The sequence below is a fragment of the Odocoileus virginianus genome, chromosome 13 (genome assembly GCF_023699985.2).
Source record: "Odocoileus virginianus isolate 20LAN1187 ecotype Illinois chromosome 13, Ovbor_1.2, whole genome shotgun sequence".
NCBI lineage: Eukaryota > Metazoa > Chordata > Mammalia > Artiodactyla > Cervidae > Odocoileus > Odocoileus virginianus.
This window is the reverse complement of record NC_069686.1, coordinates 63,673,592-63,688,647: the sequence shown is the minus strand read 5'-3', so window position 1 is coordinate 63,688,647 and position 15,056 is coordinate 63,673,592.

The window sequence follows — 15,056 nt, the reverse complement described above, 5'->3', positions numbered from 1 at the left end:
AAACATCTTAATGAGGTGACTATTTCCCAAGGTGTGGGCAGGGTTAGGGAACCCACAAGTCCCTTTCTGAAGACCAGCAGTAACGAGAAGCTTTTCCACACCTAGACCTGATGGAACAGAGAAAGGAAGTGGTATTATTGGAGCATGGCTAACATCCGCCCTCATTGCTATACAGTAAGTCCCTTACATATGAACCTTCAAGTTGTAAACTTCTAAAGATGTGAGTGTGTATTCACGGGTCCAATCACATCCGTTAGGTCACACGTCTGGTACACGTTGTCACGTGCGGGCATCCTCTACAAGCGGTTGTGATTTTGTGTAATGTACTGTACAGTATTATATTACACAGAGTGCGGTAGTACAGTATCTTCATTTCAAGCCCAGGATGTCTGGAAGCAACTGTGAAAGGAGCCGGTGGTGTAGCGGGCACTGCTAAAAAGCCCCAAATGTTATACTGTGCCGCTACTTTTCAAAGTACTGCACTGTAAGTTTAAAAATGTTTTCTTTATTTTTTGTTTTTTTATGTATAATTTGTGTGAAAAGTATTATAAACTTATTACTGTACAGCATTATATAGCTGATCAGATTAATTGGGTACCTGGGCTAACAATGTTGGACTTATGAATAAATTGCATTTATGAACACACTCTCAGAATGGAACTTGTTCGTAGGTAGGGAACTAGCTATAATCCTAGTGCTGCAGACATCGCCAGGCCTGAACTGAAGCAAGAACGACACGGGAGGGCTAAGGTCTCTGGTCTTCCTGATCTCATCCTCTCACCTCTTTCCCGTGGTTTCCATTAGCCTTATGGAACTGAAGCGGAGGAGCAGGGCACCCATGTGGTCTCTCCTGCGTCAGCCTCCAGGAGACACAGAACAGGAGAGAGCGAGCTGCAGAATGGAAATAGAGAGTCAGAGCCGAGAAAGCGCCACCGCAGGGATGATGTCTTTATCTGATTACATGTTACGAAGAGAACCTAAGTGACCTTGCAGCGGCATTTTCCTGCTGAAAGGTAAGACCTGAATTCATGCCCCAAGTCTTTGAAACAAACTATCTCTTAAATCCTCAGTGCCTCAATACCAGCACATTCTCACTGACCTATCTATTTTTTTGGCTTTTTGTTTTGTACTAGGGCATACTGATTAATGGTCTTCCCATGTGGCTCTGTGGGTAAAGAAACTGCCTGCAATGCAGGAGATGCAGGAGAGACAGGAGACATGGGTTTCACTTCTGGATCAAGAAGATCCCCTGGAGGAGGACACAGCAGACCACTCCAGTATTCTTGCCTGGAGAATCCCTTGGACAGAGGAACTGGGTGGGCTACAGTCTACACAGTCACAAAGGGTTGGACACAAAAAACTGAGCATACACTCATATCTGATTAACAATGTTGTGATAGCTTCAAGCGAACAGCAAAAGGACTCAGTCATACATGTATATGGGTCTATTCTCCCCCAAACTCCCCTCCCATCCAGGCTGGTACATAACATTGAGAAGAGCTCCATATATTATACAATTGGCCCTTACTGGTTATCCATTTTAAATATATCAGTGTGTACGTGTCTATCCCAAACTCCCTTACCATCTCTTCTCCTTATTCTTGCCATTCCCTTCTCCAGAGAATCTTCCCAACCCAGGGTTCGAACGCAGGTCTCCCGCATTGCAGGCCGATTCTTCACCATTTGAGCCACCTGGAAAGCCCCTATTCTTGCCCAAGGAAAATAAAACTTGTTTTCTATAAGTTTACTGACCTTTTAAAAATTATTTATTTATTTGTTTTTATTTTTTAATCAGAGGATAATTGCTCTACTATGTGTTGATTCTGCTGTACAACAGCTTCATATGTATATATATAATACATAAATATATATGGGAAGCCCTTATATAATTATAGGGCTTCCCCCATGGCTCAGCTAGTAAAGAATCTGCCTGCAATGCAGGAGTCCTGGGTTTGATCCCTGGGTTGGGACGATCCCCTGGAGAAGAGAAATGTTACCCGCTCCAGTATTCTGGCCTGGAGAATTCTAGGTTGCAAAGAGTTGGACACAGCTGAGTAAATTTCATTTTGGGGCTTCCCTCATAGAATCAGTTGGTGAAGAATCTGCCTGCAGTGCAGGAGACCGGGGTTCGATCCCTGGGTCGGGGAGATCTCCTGGAGAAGGAAATGGCAACCCACTCCAGTATTCTTGCCTGGAAAATCCCATGGACGGAGGAGCCTGGTGTGCTGCCGTCCATGGGGCTGCAAAGAGTCGGGCACGACTGAGCCACGAACACTTCAGCCTCATTGATGTATATTCCTTCCCTTATTTATTTATTTCACTGCGCTGGGTCTTTGTTGCAGCATGCTGGCTCTGGCTCCCTGGCTGGGCTTTCAACCCAGGCGCCCTGCATCTGGGAGCAGAGAGCCTTAGCCACTGGACCAGTAGGAAAGTCCTTTCACTGACTTTTATTGTTTAATAAAAGGGTGTGTTCAGATATATGTGGCAAGTTGCAATAAGTCATATTTCCTTGGAGCAGGACATGGTGTGAAGCCAGGACTACCTAATGGCCCTTGCCTTGTGAGTGATCAGAAAGTACAATGTACGCTTTGGTGCATTGCGAGCCTGTGAACTTTATGAGCTGACACTTGGGCATACTCCAGGAAACCTAGGGAAAAGACTCCAGTAAGGTTAAGCCGTTGAATAGCTCTGGGTCTGGAGCGGAGAAAGTTGGGTTCTATTTTCAACACACCCATTAACGTGCCTTTTGAAAATATCTTAGATAACACATGCATTGATGTGCCTTTTGAAAATTTTTTAGATTTTCAAAGTGTTTCAAAAGGTAATTTGGGTTGAAGTCACAAGTAGGCAAACACAGCAGAATGTTCTTTTTCACATAGTTTTGTATTCATCTACAGATGCCTTTGGTCTGCAATTTACTTCTGGAAAATGCATGCAATTTTCTTTAATAAACTGAAAATTCCAGTTCCATGCTGCTCTTTTGGGGGAAATCATGAGGCTCCTATAAGAACAGGTAAACAGAGCTGAAACTTGTCAAAAGTACTAACATTTGAAAAATTAGAATTACAGTAATTGGATACATCTATTTTTAAGAACTCCTGTGAAAATAATCTCCTAACACTATTTAACTCAAAAGGTTTTAATGTCTCAGCTTTCATGCTATGGGCCTATCGTGCAGGGCTAAATATATACCCAAGACAGAGAGTAAGAGGACCCGTGGAGAAAAGCTGAAGAGAAGAAGCAGTAGCTTATACCTGGGGTGGTGGGCTATTTCAGGGTAATCGAGGCTTCATGGAGCCTAAATGGGAGCCTGACATCTCCGAAAATAGTGCAGAAGTAAGATCCAACACACACGTGAAGACTTTTCCTTCCCATCTCTCTTTCTTTGTGCTAAGCTTCTTTCCTTTGGAGAAAGAATGGCAACCCATTCCAGTGTTCTTGCCTGGGAAATCGCATAGACAGAGGAGCCCGGCAGGCTGTGGTCTGTGGGGCTGCCAAGAGCTGGACATGACTGAGTGACTGAACTGAGAGCTGACAGTGAGCGATGTGGGATCCGTGACCCCTGAAGAAGATTCAGCTTCGGACCAGGGGCCAGGCCTGATCACTCAAGAGCTCTGCAGCAGAATTTCATTCAAGTGTAAAAAGGGACGGAGAAAACTTCTGACAGACATCAGCGGGGATGGAGAGCCTCCCCTTCTTATCAAGCCCTTATACACTCTTACCAGACTCACTCCCACAACCTACACCTTAAATTATCAAGACTAGAACCAATAATAGAAAGGTCTTACCGGATCCATCCCCACAACAGACATTTTAAGGTAACAGGATTAATCCAAGCTTCCTGTTAAGAAGGAGAAACACATCCGCAAACAAGATGCATTGTTGCTATATGATACAGAGCTTAAGGGGAAACATACCCTTGAGCCTCTAGCTCTGGGCTTAAAGAAAAACATTTTATGTGACTAAGGCAAGGAATGTAGGAAAAAAAAAAAAAAAATCTGTCTGTCTTTTTCTCCGCTGGAGAGTGCAGGACCGCTTTCTCCTTCTTGAGGGCCCCAGATTCCTTATCAACCTACCTAAGAATGAACTCTCTCAAAACAACAACAGCAACTTGAAAACGTATGAGTCTTAAATACATTGAATTATTAAATACTAAAGATTATTTTCACCTTGGCCATTGAGATTATTTTTTTGTATTATCTGTATAATTTTCAAGTAGCACTGAAATAAAATATGGCACATTCAAAAACAAAAATAAAAGGCTCACTAAGACATACACACAGCTATATATAAAATAGATAACCAACAAAGACCTACTGTACAGTGCAGGGAACATATCAATATATGGTAGTAACATAAAATGGGAGAGAATATTAACATATTTATATATATATGTATAACTAAATAACCATACACGTGAATCTAACACACCATTGTAAACCAGCTATATCTCAACAATTTCATATGTCAATGAATTTTTTAAAAAGTTATTGAGATATCGTTAGTTTACAGTGCTGTGTTTCAGGTGGACAACACAGTTGTTCAATTACACATATGCTTGTGTGTATATATTCATATATGTAATAACTTTCAGATTCTTTTAGACTAAATATTATTACTATTAATATTATTATTATTGAGCTTCCCTTGCAGCTCAGTCAGTAAAGAATCTGCCTGGAGTGCAGGAGACCCAGGTTCGATCCCTAGGTTGGGAAGATGGAAATGGCAACCCACTCCATAAATCTCATAGACAGAGGAGCCTGGTGGGCTGCAGTCCACGGGGTTGCAAAGCGTTGGGCATGGCTGAGCGACTAACACTTACTTAACACTAAATATTATTACAAGATATTAAATATGGTTCCCTGTACCGTGCAGTAGGTGCTTGTTGACTATCTGCTTTATATACAGAAGAGTGCATCTGTTAATCTCAAACTCAATTTATCTTTCCCTCCACCTTTCCCCTTTGAAAACCACAAGTTCGTTTTCTACGTGTCTGTGTGTCTGTTTCTGTTTTGTACATAAATTCATTTGTATAATTTTTTAGACTCTACATATAAGTGATATCATATGATGTTTTTCTTTTTAATCCTTGAGTTATCCACATTCTTGTCTATCTTCCAAAGCATGGTGGCCATGAACAAGTTACTAGGTACAATCTGATGATCTCACTAATAGGATATAAGTGAGAATTAGCACTTCCCCATAACCCATCTACTAAAAAATTATGAAATCAAGTACCAGACCAAATTCTGTCATATATAAAAAGATAAGCAAGCATCCACCCTCAATGAAACACCACTCTTAAGGCTCCAAAAGTGTCTTACAAGAAGGGTCTTTGAAAACAAATGATACAATATTCCAGTTTCATATTTCAGTGAATCATCTCCTCCACACTATGACCAACACTCTCCTAAACCAGCAGCAAGGTACTAGCTCATTTATGAATAAACCTTCCAAGTTATCTTATAACAGTATACAGTGTATAAGGGTATACAGTGCAAGAGACACTAGATTTAATGTCCTGTTCCTTAAACAGAAGAGATTGTTCTCAAACTCTTCTACCTTACCTGCTTGCTGTTGTTCAGGCGTCCCGTTGTGTCCAGCTCTTTGCGACCCTGTGGACTGAAGCATGCCAGTCTTTCTTGTCCTTCTCTATTTCCCAGAGTTTGCTCATACTCATGTTCATTGAGCTGATGATGCCATCCAACCAGCTCATCCTCTTTCATCCCCTTTTCCTCATGCCCTCAATCCTTCCCAGCATCAGGTTCTTTTCCAATGAGTCAGCTCTTCACATCAGGTATTGGAGGTTCAACTTCAGCATCAGTCCTTCCAATGAATATTCAGGCTTAATTTCTTTTAGGACTGACTGGTTTGATCTCCTTGATATCCAAGGAATTCTCAAGGGTCTTCTCTAGCACCAAAGTTCAAAAGCATCAATATCTAGCATCAATTTCTCAGTGCTCAGTGTTCTTTATGGTTCAACTCTCACATCTGTACGTGACTACTGGAAAAATGATAGCCTTGACTATCATTTGTTGGTAAAGTGATGTCTTTGCTTTTTAAGATTCTGTCCAAGTTGGTCATAGCTTTTTTTCCAAGGAGCAAGTATCTTAATTTCATGGCTTCAGTCACCATCTGCAATGATTTTGGAGCCCCCAAAAATAAAGTCTGTCACTGTTTCCATTGTTTCACCATCTATTTGCCATGAAATGATGGGACTGGATGCTATGATCTTAGTTTTTAGCAAAAATCCTCCAATGGAAGCACATTTCTAGCCCTCCCCATTCCTAATCAACAACCTTCCTAACATCCATCAACCTTCCCAGTGAATTAGCATAGCTTCCCTGGTAGCTCAGATGGTGAAAAATCCACCTGCAATACAGGATACCCAAGTTCGATCCAAGGGTCAGGAAGATCCCCTGGAGTAGGAAATGGCAACCCACTCCAGTATCCTTATTACGGAATCCTATGGACAGAGGAGCCTGGCGGGCTACAGCCCATGGGGCTGCAAAGAGTCAGACACAACTGATTGACTCTAACTCTTTCTTTCTGATATTATTTGGTGAGAAAGGAAACCAGATATTTGTAGCAGCCACCCATGAAGTTTGGGGTTTTAGATTAAAAGTGGGCAGATCTTTCTGACACATTTAGATTTAACTGATTAACACTAGCATGCAATGGGATGATATTCACTTTTGGCTGCTGCAGTCCATGGGGTCACAGAGTCAGACACAACTGAGCAAATGAACTGAACTGACTACAGATGATCTTACTGACTCACCCCTTCTCTCGGCTCGTGAGCACCCATTCACTTATTTGATTCTTCTCTGTCTTGCCTTTGACATTATCCTCTGTCCTGACCGGAACATAGTTGTGCTTCCACAGTACTAACCTCATCACTCTGCTTATGCCGCCGGTTGCCCTGGGCCTGGAGCAATGGTGCTGAAGGATCTCTGGACCTTCCGGGCCCTGCTCTCTCCCATCCTCTGTTGCTCACTCCCAACTGGGGGACACACAGTACATGCCAAAGGTCTATGCTTTTCTGTCCTGTCAGAAAGATGAAGCCTCAAACTTCAGCCAGGCCACTAGCTTAGTAGGGGGAAAAAAAAAACAAACAGTTTTTGGAGAGAGACTCAGAGGACAAGTTGCTTCATCTTTTTGTTAATCTGGGATGAAGATGATAAAGCTGAGATGCTTAGTCATCACTCTCAGACCTGACACCCCCACCCCTCTTCCTTCCTCTGTGACAGCGGACTTTGGAACACCAAATGCTTCTAGATAGTTGCCGCTCTTGACTATTGAGCAGAAATTTTCAAGATACAGGATGAAAGCAATAAGGCAGCTCTAAGACTGAAAGAATATCTACATCAAACAACAATGACTCAATTGTGAAGGAAAGAAATAATTTAAATATGAATCAATAAAGACAGACAACTTTGGAGAACTATTACATTTCTGAGTTGAGCTGAGAGATCAACCAGATAAGTGAATGAAGAGCAGGGTGTGAGCTGGAACAGCCCTTTCTGAAGGGGCAGTTCATTGGCTCACCTTTGCCTCACCAGCAGGAAGCCTAGTTTTCAGACTTTCCAGTTTTTCAAGAGAGTCACATCATCTTGGTTTTTCATATGAAATCAAATTATTTATAAATGTTGTGGGGTGATTTTAATTTAAAAAAATACGGTGCAAATACAATACCACCATTGGCCCACCTCCCCTGGTATGGCTGGAATATTGGGCTTCCTTGAACATCTTAAGTTGGCAATGAGGGTCAAGTCATCCTAGACATGAGGGCAGAGCTATAACAATTCCATTGAGGCAATAAAATGCCTCTCATAAGGTATAGAATTAAATCTGCTTTTATGAATCTTTTAAAAAAGCTATAATCTTCTAAAAGAGCTACTTTGAAAGTTACAGTGTTAGTTGTGCGGTCATGTCCAACTCTTGTAGCCCAGCAGGCTCCTCTGTCTGTGGGATTCTCCAGGCAAGAATCCTGGAGTAGGTTGCCATTCCCTTCTATAGGGATCTTCCCAACCCAGGGATTGAACATGGGTCTCCTGCATTGCAGGCAGATTCTTTACCTAGTGGGTCACCAGGAAAGTCCCTAGACATAATAGAAGGCTCCTTATCTAATTTGTTTCTGCTTTGCAAGTTAGATCATCTATACCATTTTTTTCTAGATTCCACATATGTGTGATAATATATAATATTTATTTTTCTCTTTATGACTCACTTCACTCTGCATGACAGTCTCTAGGTCCATCCACTTCTATGCAAATGACCCAGTTTCATTCCTTTTCATGGCTGAGTAATATTCCATTATAAACATATACCGCCTCTTCTTTACCCATTCCTCTGTTTATGGACACTTAGGTTGGTTCCATGCCATGGCTATTGTAAATAGTGTTGCTATTAACATTGGGGTGCATGCATCCTTTTGAATTAATTTTTCTCTGTGCATATGCCTAGGAGTGGGATCTGTAACTAATTTAATCCTAATAGCAACCCAAGAGGCAGATATTATTTCTGTTTTTCAGATAAAGAAATTGGGAAACCCTGAGGAGTAAGGAACTTCCGTGGCCTCCCACAGATATGCTGTACTATCATTTGAATGAAAGTTATGTGTGACCCCATGCCCTTAACCTGAGATCTGAGTCGCTAACTCAAAGTTACTTAAGTCACATCTGTTACTGGTATTTTGTCAATCAATAACTACTACCATGAGCCAGTACCTCCCCTCTTTATTTTTATTTCAGTGAAGTCATAGGTATTCCTGTCATACTTGCTCTGGTAGGGAGGAGCATGGTGATAAAATCAGCCTTGTACCTGTCTGAGCAAGATCGACATATGAAAAGTTGGGAGAAGTCATTTTTATGTTGTTCCTTTCATTGAAAAATTTTTCCGCACTTGCCCCTGAAATAGTCTGGTCTGTTTACTGACTTTATGTAAATCTGTGAAAATACCCAAGTATTCCCCCACAGGGTGGAAGAACCACCAATGACTCTATTGCTTGAACACTTGAACAGATTCAAGACTCATTGCTTCAAAGTGTTGATGAAGTCAGTAATGCTCCTGTGGATGGCTGGTAGCAACTTTGAAAAGACAGAGGAAAAATTAATATTTAAACAGAATACAGATTAAATTTTAAACACAATATTGATTTAGAAAACAAGGGAAAGTCTGATGTTTCATTACATGCAACTCTGAATCCACATGCAACAAAACCCAGGAAAACAGAAATAGATACCTTATTTGAGAATATAGGTATAAAAAAAATTTGAGTATCTGTACTTGTCTCCAGCTCCAAATAAAAAGAGCATGGAATTACCAGTGGTGAGATTTCAGTCATCACTAGTGAACAGGTTTAGGGAGGCAACCTTTCCTAGACACTTCAAATCATTCCACTAAAGGCTGGGGCTTTTCTCCTTGTATCCAAGCAATGGGATTTTCCCACCTAGTAATGAGAAGATAAAAGGAGGCTAAGAGGATGTACTGAGCTCATATAAGAGAATTTGATTATGACTCAGAGGAAGTGACTCTAGATCTCTCACTAGTTACTATGTGACCTTTCACAAAAACTCAGCTTTCTCTCTCTTCATTGTGAGGCATGAATAAAATTAAAAATAATCATGATAATCATAGTAATAATAATAACAACAGCTGTATTGGTTGAAAAAACAGTAGCTACAATTTGCCTGTCACTTTACATGCATTATTCTAGTTAATATTAGCAGCAACCACAAAAATTATGCATCATTCTCCCCATTTTGTATTATTCAGTTACTGGCCCAGAAATACACACAAAAAAGGCTAACCACAAATCCCATTGTCTTTCCACTCAGCTGGCTGGGAAAGTTTATTCCAACTGTTCATAGAATTCTACTTCTTTCCCATCTACCCATAGTTCATTTATTTTCACTGAAAAACATTGTTTCTTCCCTGAGAGTCATTATGATATATGAAAAAATGAAGAGCAATTTAATAAAGTACATAATACAGATCTCCAATTCCAGGAACTATTCTTTTATCTAAAGGTGTTTTTGTTTAACCAAGGCTAAGAACAGGGTAGGTTCTCCCCTAATTTTTTCGTTCCGTTTAGATTATCTGATGCAATTCAAATAAAACCTTGATCCACTCAACGGCAAACACTCTCAAGTGCTTCTCAGCTGTCCTTCTATTGCACTCCCCTCTTCCCTGTTTGCAGCCTCACCTTGTTGCTTCCCACAGTTTCTCCAATCTCTTCTGTGCCCGTGAGTTCAGAGACCAGGGCATCACACCACATGGGCCAGACAGGCATGCCTTCCCGGAGCTGTTAGCTGGGACTAAAATATCTGTGGTGGAGTGGGCAAGTGAAAATAAATCCCCCAGATAATCAATAAACAAGGTTGATATGAATACCTTCACGTGATAAAAAGGCAATTTGTGGTCCACGGTTGGAGTGTCTCCTGTACCCTATAGCTTATTTCTTCCTTAGGAGAAATCACAGCAATTCTAAGGTATGTTTCCATTTAAAGTAATTAAGCAAACACATAAACAGGCACTTAAGGAATAATTAGACTTAAATAGTAATGTTCTTTTTTTCAGGAGATTTCAACAGCCATGATTCATACGTATTTATATAACATTTGGGAGATAGCCTTGGGATGTCTGCTCCGTTCTTCCTTCATGCATTCATTAGAAAATGAGAGCAGAAAAAGCCAACACCACATGATATCACTTATATGTGGAATGTAAAATATGACACAAACGAACATATCCAGGAAACAGACACAGACTCACAGACACAGAGAACAGATTTGTTGCTGCCAAGGGGGACGTGGGTGGAGGAGGGCTGGGTTGGGAATCTGGAATTAGTGGAAGAAAACCATCATATAGGGAATGGGTAAGGAACAAGATCCTACGATATAGCTCAGGGAACTATATTCGATATAATGTGATAAATCATAATGGAAAAGAAAAATTCAAAGTATATATATACACACACATACATACATATATATAACTGAATCACTTTGCTATACAGAAGAAATTAATACTGTATTTGAAATCAGCTATTCTTCAACAAAAGTTTTAAAAATAAGGAAAATGAGGGCACAGAGACGGAAATAAGAGAGAGACAGACACATAGAGTCTACTCTTTGTGGTGTGTGCCTCGTCGCTCAGTCATGTCTGACTCTTTGAGGCCACGTGCCAGGCTCCTTTGCCCGTGGGGATTCTCCAGGCAAAAATATTGGAATGGGTTGCCATGACCTCCTCCAGGGAACCTTCCCAACCCAGGGATCAGATCCAGGTTTCCTGCATTGCAGGCAGATTCCTTTTCATCTGAGCTACCATAGAAGCCCAAGGAGAGTCGAACCCAGGGTGCCTGGGTGAAGACCAGGGGCCCCAACCACTAGACCGTGTGCAACTTGAACCCTGGGCCCTCAGATTAAAGCCCAAGGAGACTCGAACCCAGGCTGCCTGGGTGGAGACCAGGGGCCCCAACCACTAGACCGTGTGCAACTTGAACCCTGGGCCCTCAGATTAAAGCCCAAGGAGACTCGAACCCAGGGTGCCTGGGTGAAGACCAGGGACCCTCACCACTAGACCGTGTGCAACTTGAACCCTGGGCCCTCAGATTAAAGCCCAAGGAGACTCGAACCCAGGCTGCCTGGGTGGAGACCAGGGACCCTCACCACTGTCCATGTGCAACTTGAACCCTGGGCCCTCAGATTAAAGCCCAAGGAGACTCGAACCCAGGCTGCCTGGGTGGAGACCAGGGACCCTCACCACTGTTCATGTGCAACGTGAACCGTGGGCCCTCAGATTAAAGCCCAAGGAGAGTCGAACCCAGGCTGCCTGGGTGGAGACCAGGGACCCTAACCACTGTCCATGTGCAACTTGAACCCTGCGCCCTAAGATTAAAGCCCAAGGAGAGTCGAACCCAGGCTGCCTGGGTGGAGACCAGGGGCCCTCACCACTAGACCATGTGCAACTTGAATCCTGGGCCCTCAGATTAAAGCCCAAGGAGACTCGAACACAGGCTGCCTGGGTGGAGACCAGGGGCCCCAACCATGAGACTGTGTGCAACTTGAACCGTGGGCCCTCAGATTAAAGCCCAAAGAGAGTCGAACCCCGGCTGCCTGGGTGGAGACCAGGGACCCTCACCGCTAGACCATGTGCAACTTGAAACCTGGACCCTCAGATTAAAAGTCTGAAGCTCTACCAACTAAGGCACCCAATCACTCACTCTTTGTGGAGTCATAGATTGACATCCATGCTGAATAACTGCCTCCAAGCCTCTGTCCGATCCACACCTCTTCTCCCCTCCTCCCCAGCTGCACTGAACAGCCCCATTTCCTGAGCCCACCTTTGATTTTGCTAGGAAGGCTGCATGGCCACTGCTTCATCTGCAGAGCCTGAAGGGTCCTTGTCCCTCACCCCCAGCTGTGCTCGTTGCCTTGAGTGGCTGCTAATCTTTCAGGGCTCTATTTAAAGTGACCTACTTCAGCCTGGTGGCTCATATGGTAAGGAATCCATCTGCAATGTGGGAGACCTGGTTTCAGTCCCTGGGTTGGGAAGACCCCCTGGAGGAAGGCATGGCAACCCACTCCAGCATTCTTGCCTGGAAAATCCCCATGGACAGAGGAGCCTGGTGGGCTACAGTCCACAGGGTCCCAAAGAGTTGGACACAACTCAGTACCTAAGCACACATCACAGCTTTAGCCAGGGTCTCCTCACCTCTCAGCCAGATGAAGTGCATCTCTTACGAGGAACCACAGGCATTAGCTAACCCTTCACACTGTCACTAGGGTGTATGTTTACCTGTCTAGGTTATTGTGAGTGACCTATGGGCAAGTGACTGTGCTTGTATCTTATTTATTTCTTTGTTTCATTTCTTGTTACCTTGGGAGCTAGTCTTGGGGACAAACTTAAAACAATACATGTCAAAGGAATAAAGGAAAAGATAGTTTAAAAGATATAAGGAAGTCATACCTTAATAGCACAGACAGGGGTGAAGGAGTAAGCAGAATGCAATATGGTAATCTCTGTGAGCATCCCACCCTTACAACTGAGCAAGGGCTTTTTACTCCCAGCACAGAAAGCCAAGCCCTGACAGTGGGTGTTTGCAGCCAAGTAAGGGTTTATTTGCAGGGAGCCCAGCAAGGGAGTGGGGGACAAGTCTCAGATCCATTCCAACTTGGTCTTTGAGTTGTCAAGTTTTTAACAGAGGAGCATGAGAAGGCTGAAGTTAATCCTCATCTTGTGACATTTCTGTGACATTTCTTAATCATAGTTTCAGGAGCCAGCATAACTCTGGACTATGATTCTCTGTCCGGGTGGTCTATGGCCCAGAATCTATGAGCTCATGTTGTCCTGGAGAGGAAAAAAAAAAAAAAAGCTCTATGTTAATGTTACCCTATATACAAGCAATTTTAGCATATTAAAGCTGTTTTTGATAAGAGAAGTCTTAGTCATCTGATTCTGGTTGATTCGTGTTCAGTTAACACAGGATTAAAGGCAGAGGAGAGAAGCAAGAGAATAGTTTGGGACAGAGATCAGTCATGAACTTGGCAAAGGAGCTCAGCTTTACCGTGGACTCCTTTTCACCCAGGGCCGGGGAAGGTTTCTCTCCCCTTATCTTCATTACCAGCCAGGGTTCTTGGCCTCCTTAATCAATAAAAATGGTTAAGAAGCCAGACAAGAAATTCAGGCAAGGCTTCACTGGGACCCCTGATGCAGGTTCCTCCTCTTACTCCCCAGAGTGGAGCGAGCCACTTCCTTACACGGGGAGAGGGTAGGAGCAGGTTCGGGGCCCGGGCTTGACGGAGGGCTTTGGTGGTCTGCCCACCCTTTGGGCGGTGTCGAGTGCAGGGGGCACGCACAGTACGTTGCTTTTGTTCTCAGATCTTCAAAAGTGGTAGTTGGATTTTCTTTTCTTTCTTTTGTATTTTGTTGTTCATAATTTGCCCCAACTGCCCACACAGTTATTTTGAGTCCATTATTGTTTCCTTCTATCTGCTGCTCGATGAGGAATGCAGCAACCAGGTCCCAGTCCCCAGCCTGTCTCCTCTTCACTCCCGTTTCCCCAACTAAGCTGCTCACCTCCAGCGTTCAAGAACTCGATATTGATTCCTGCCCCAACATCAAATGCAATGCTAAACAAAATGCAGTGAGAGAGACTTAACAAACGAATGTGGATGCCAGGAGGAAGGCGCTTATAAAGGGGACGTTTCTGCTGTCCGGTCTGAGAACACACTGCGTCAAAGCATGGGGCAAGAAGGACCTGATTCCATGACTCGGGAGCAGGGAAGAAGGACATGATTCCATGACACCGGAGCAGGGAAGAAGGACATGATTCCACGACTCGGGAGCAGGGAAGAAGGACATGATTCCATGACACTGGAGCAGGGAAGAAGGACATGATTCCATGACTCGGGAGCAGGGAAGAAGGACATGATTCCATGACACCGGAGCAGGGAAGAAGGACATGATTCCACGACTCGGGAGCAGGGAAGAAGGACATGATTCCATGACACCAGAGCAGGGAAGAAGGACCTGATTCCATGACTCGGGAGCAGGGAAGAAGGACATGATTCCATGACACCGGAGCAGGGAAGAAGGACATGATTCCACGACTCGGGAGCAGGGAAGAAGGACATGATTCCATGACACTGGAGCAGGGAAGAAGGACATGATTCCATGACTCGGGAGCAGGGAAGAAGGACATGATTCCATGACACCGGAGCAGGGAAGAAGGACATGATTCCACGACTCGGGAGCAGGGAAGAAGGACATGATTCCATGACACCAGAGCAGGGAAGAAGGACATGATTCCATGACTCGGGAGCAGGGAAGAAGGACATGATTCCATGACACGGGAGCAGGATAAGGTTGGAGGCGGGCAGAGGGCCTTCTGGACAGAACCGAAGCTGCGAACATGTGTTTTAAGAAGGAGGCAGGGCCGGGTCTTTACTGTCCATGAAGATTTTCCTTTTGTTTATTTCAAGCTCAGAAATTTCTATGGGGCCACCTAATGCTTCTTTCTGCATGAATCAGCTAAGTGAATGCCTTTCAGT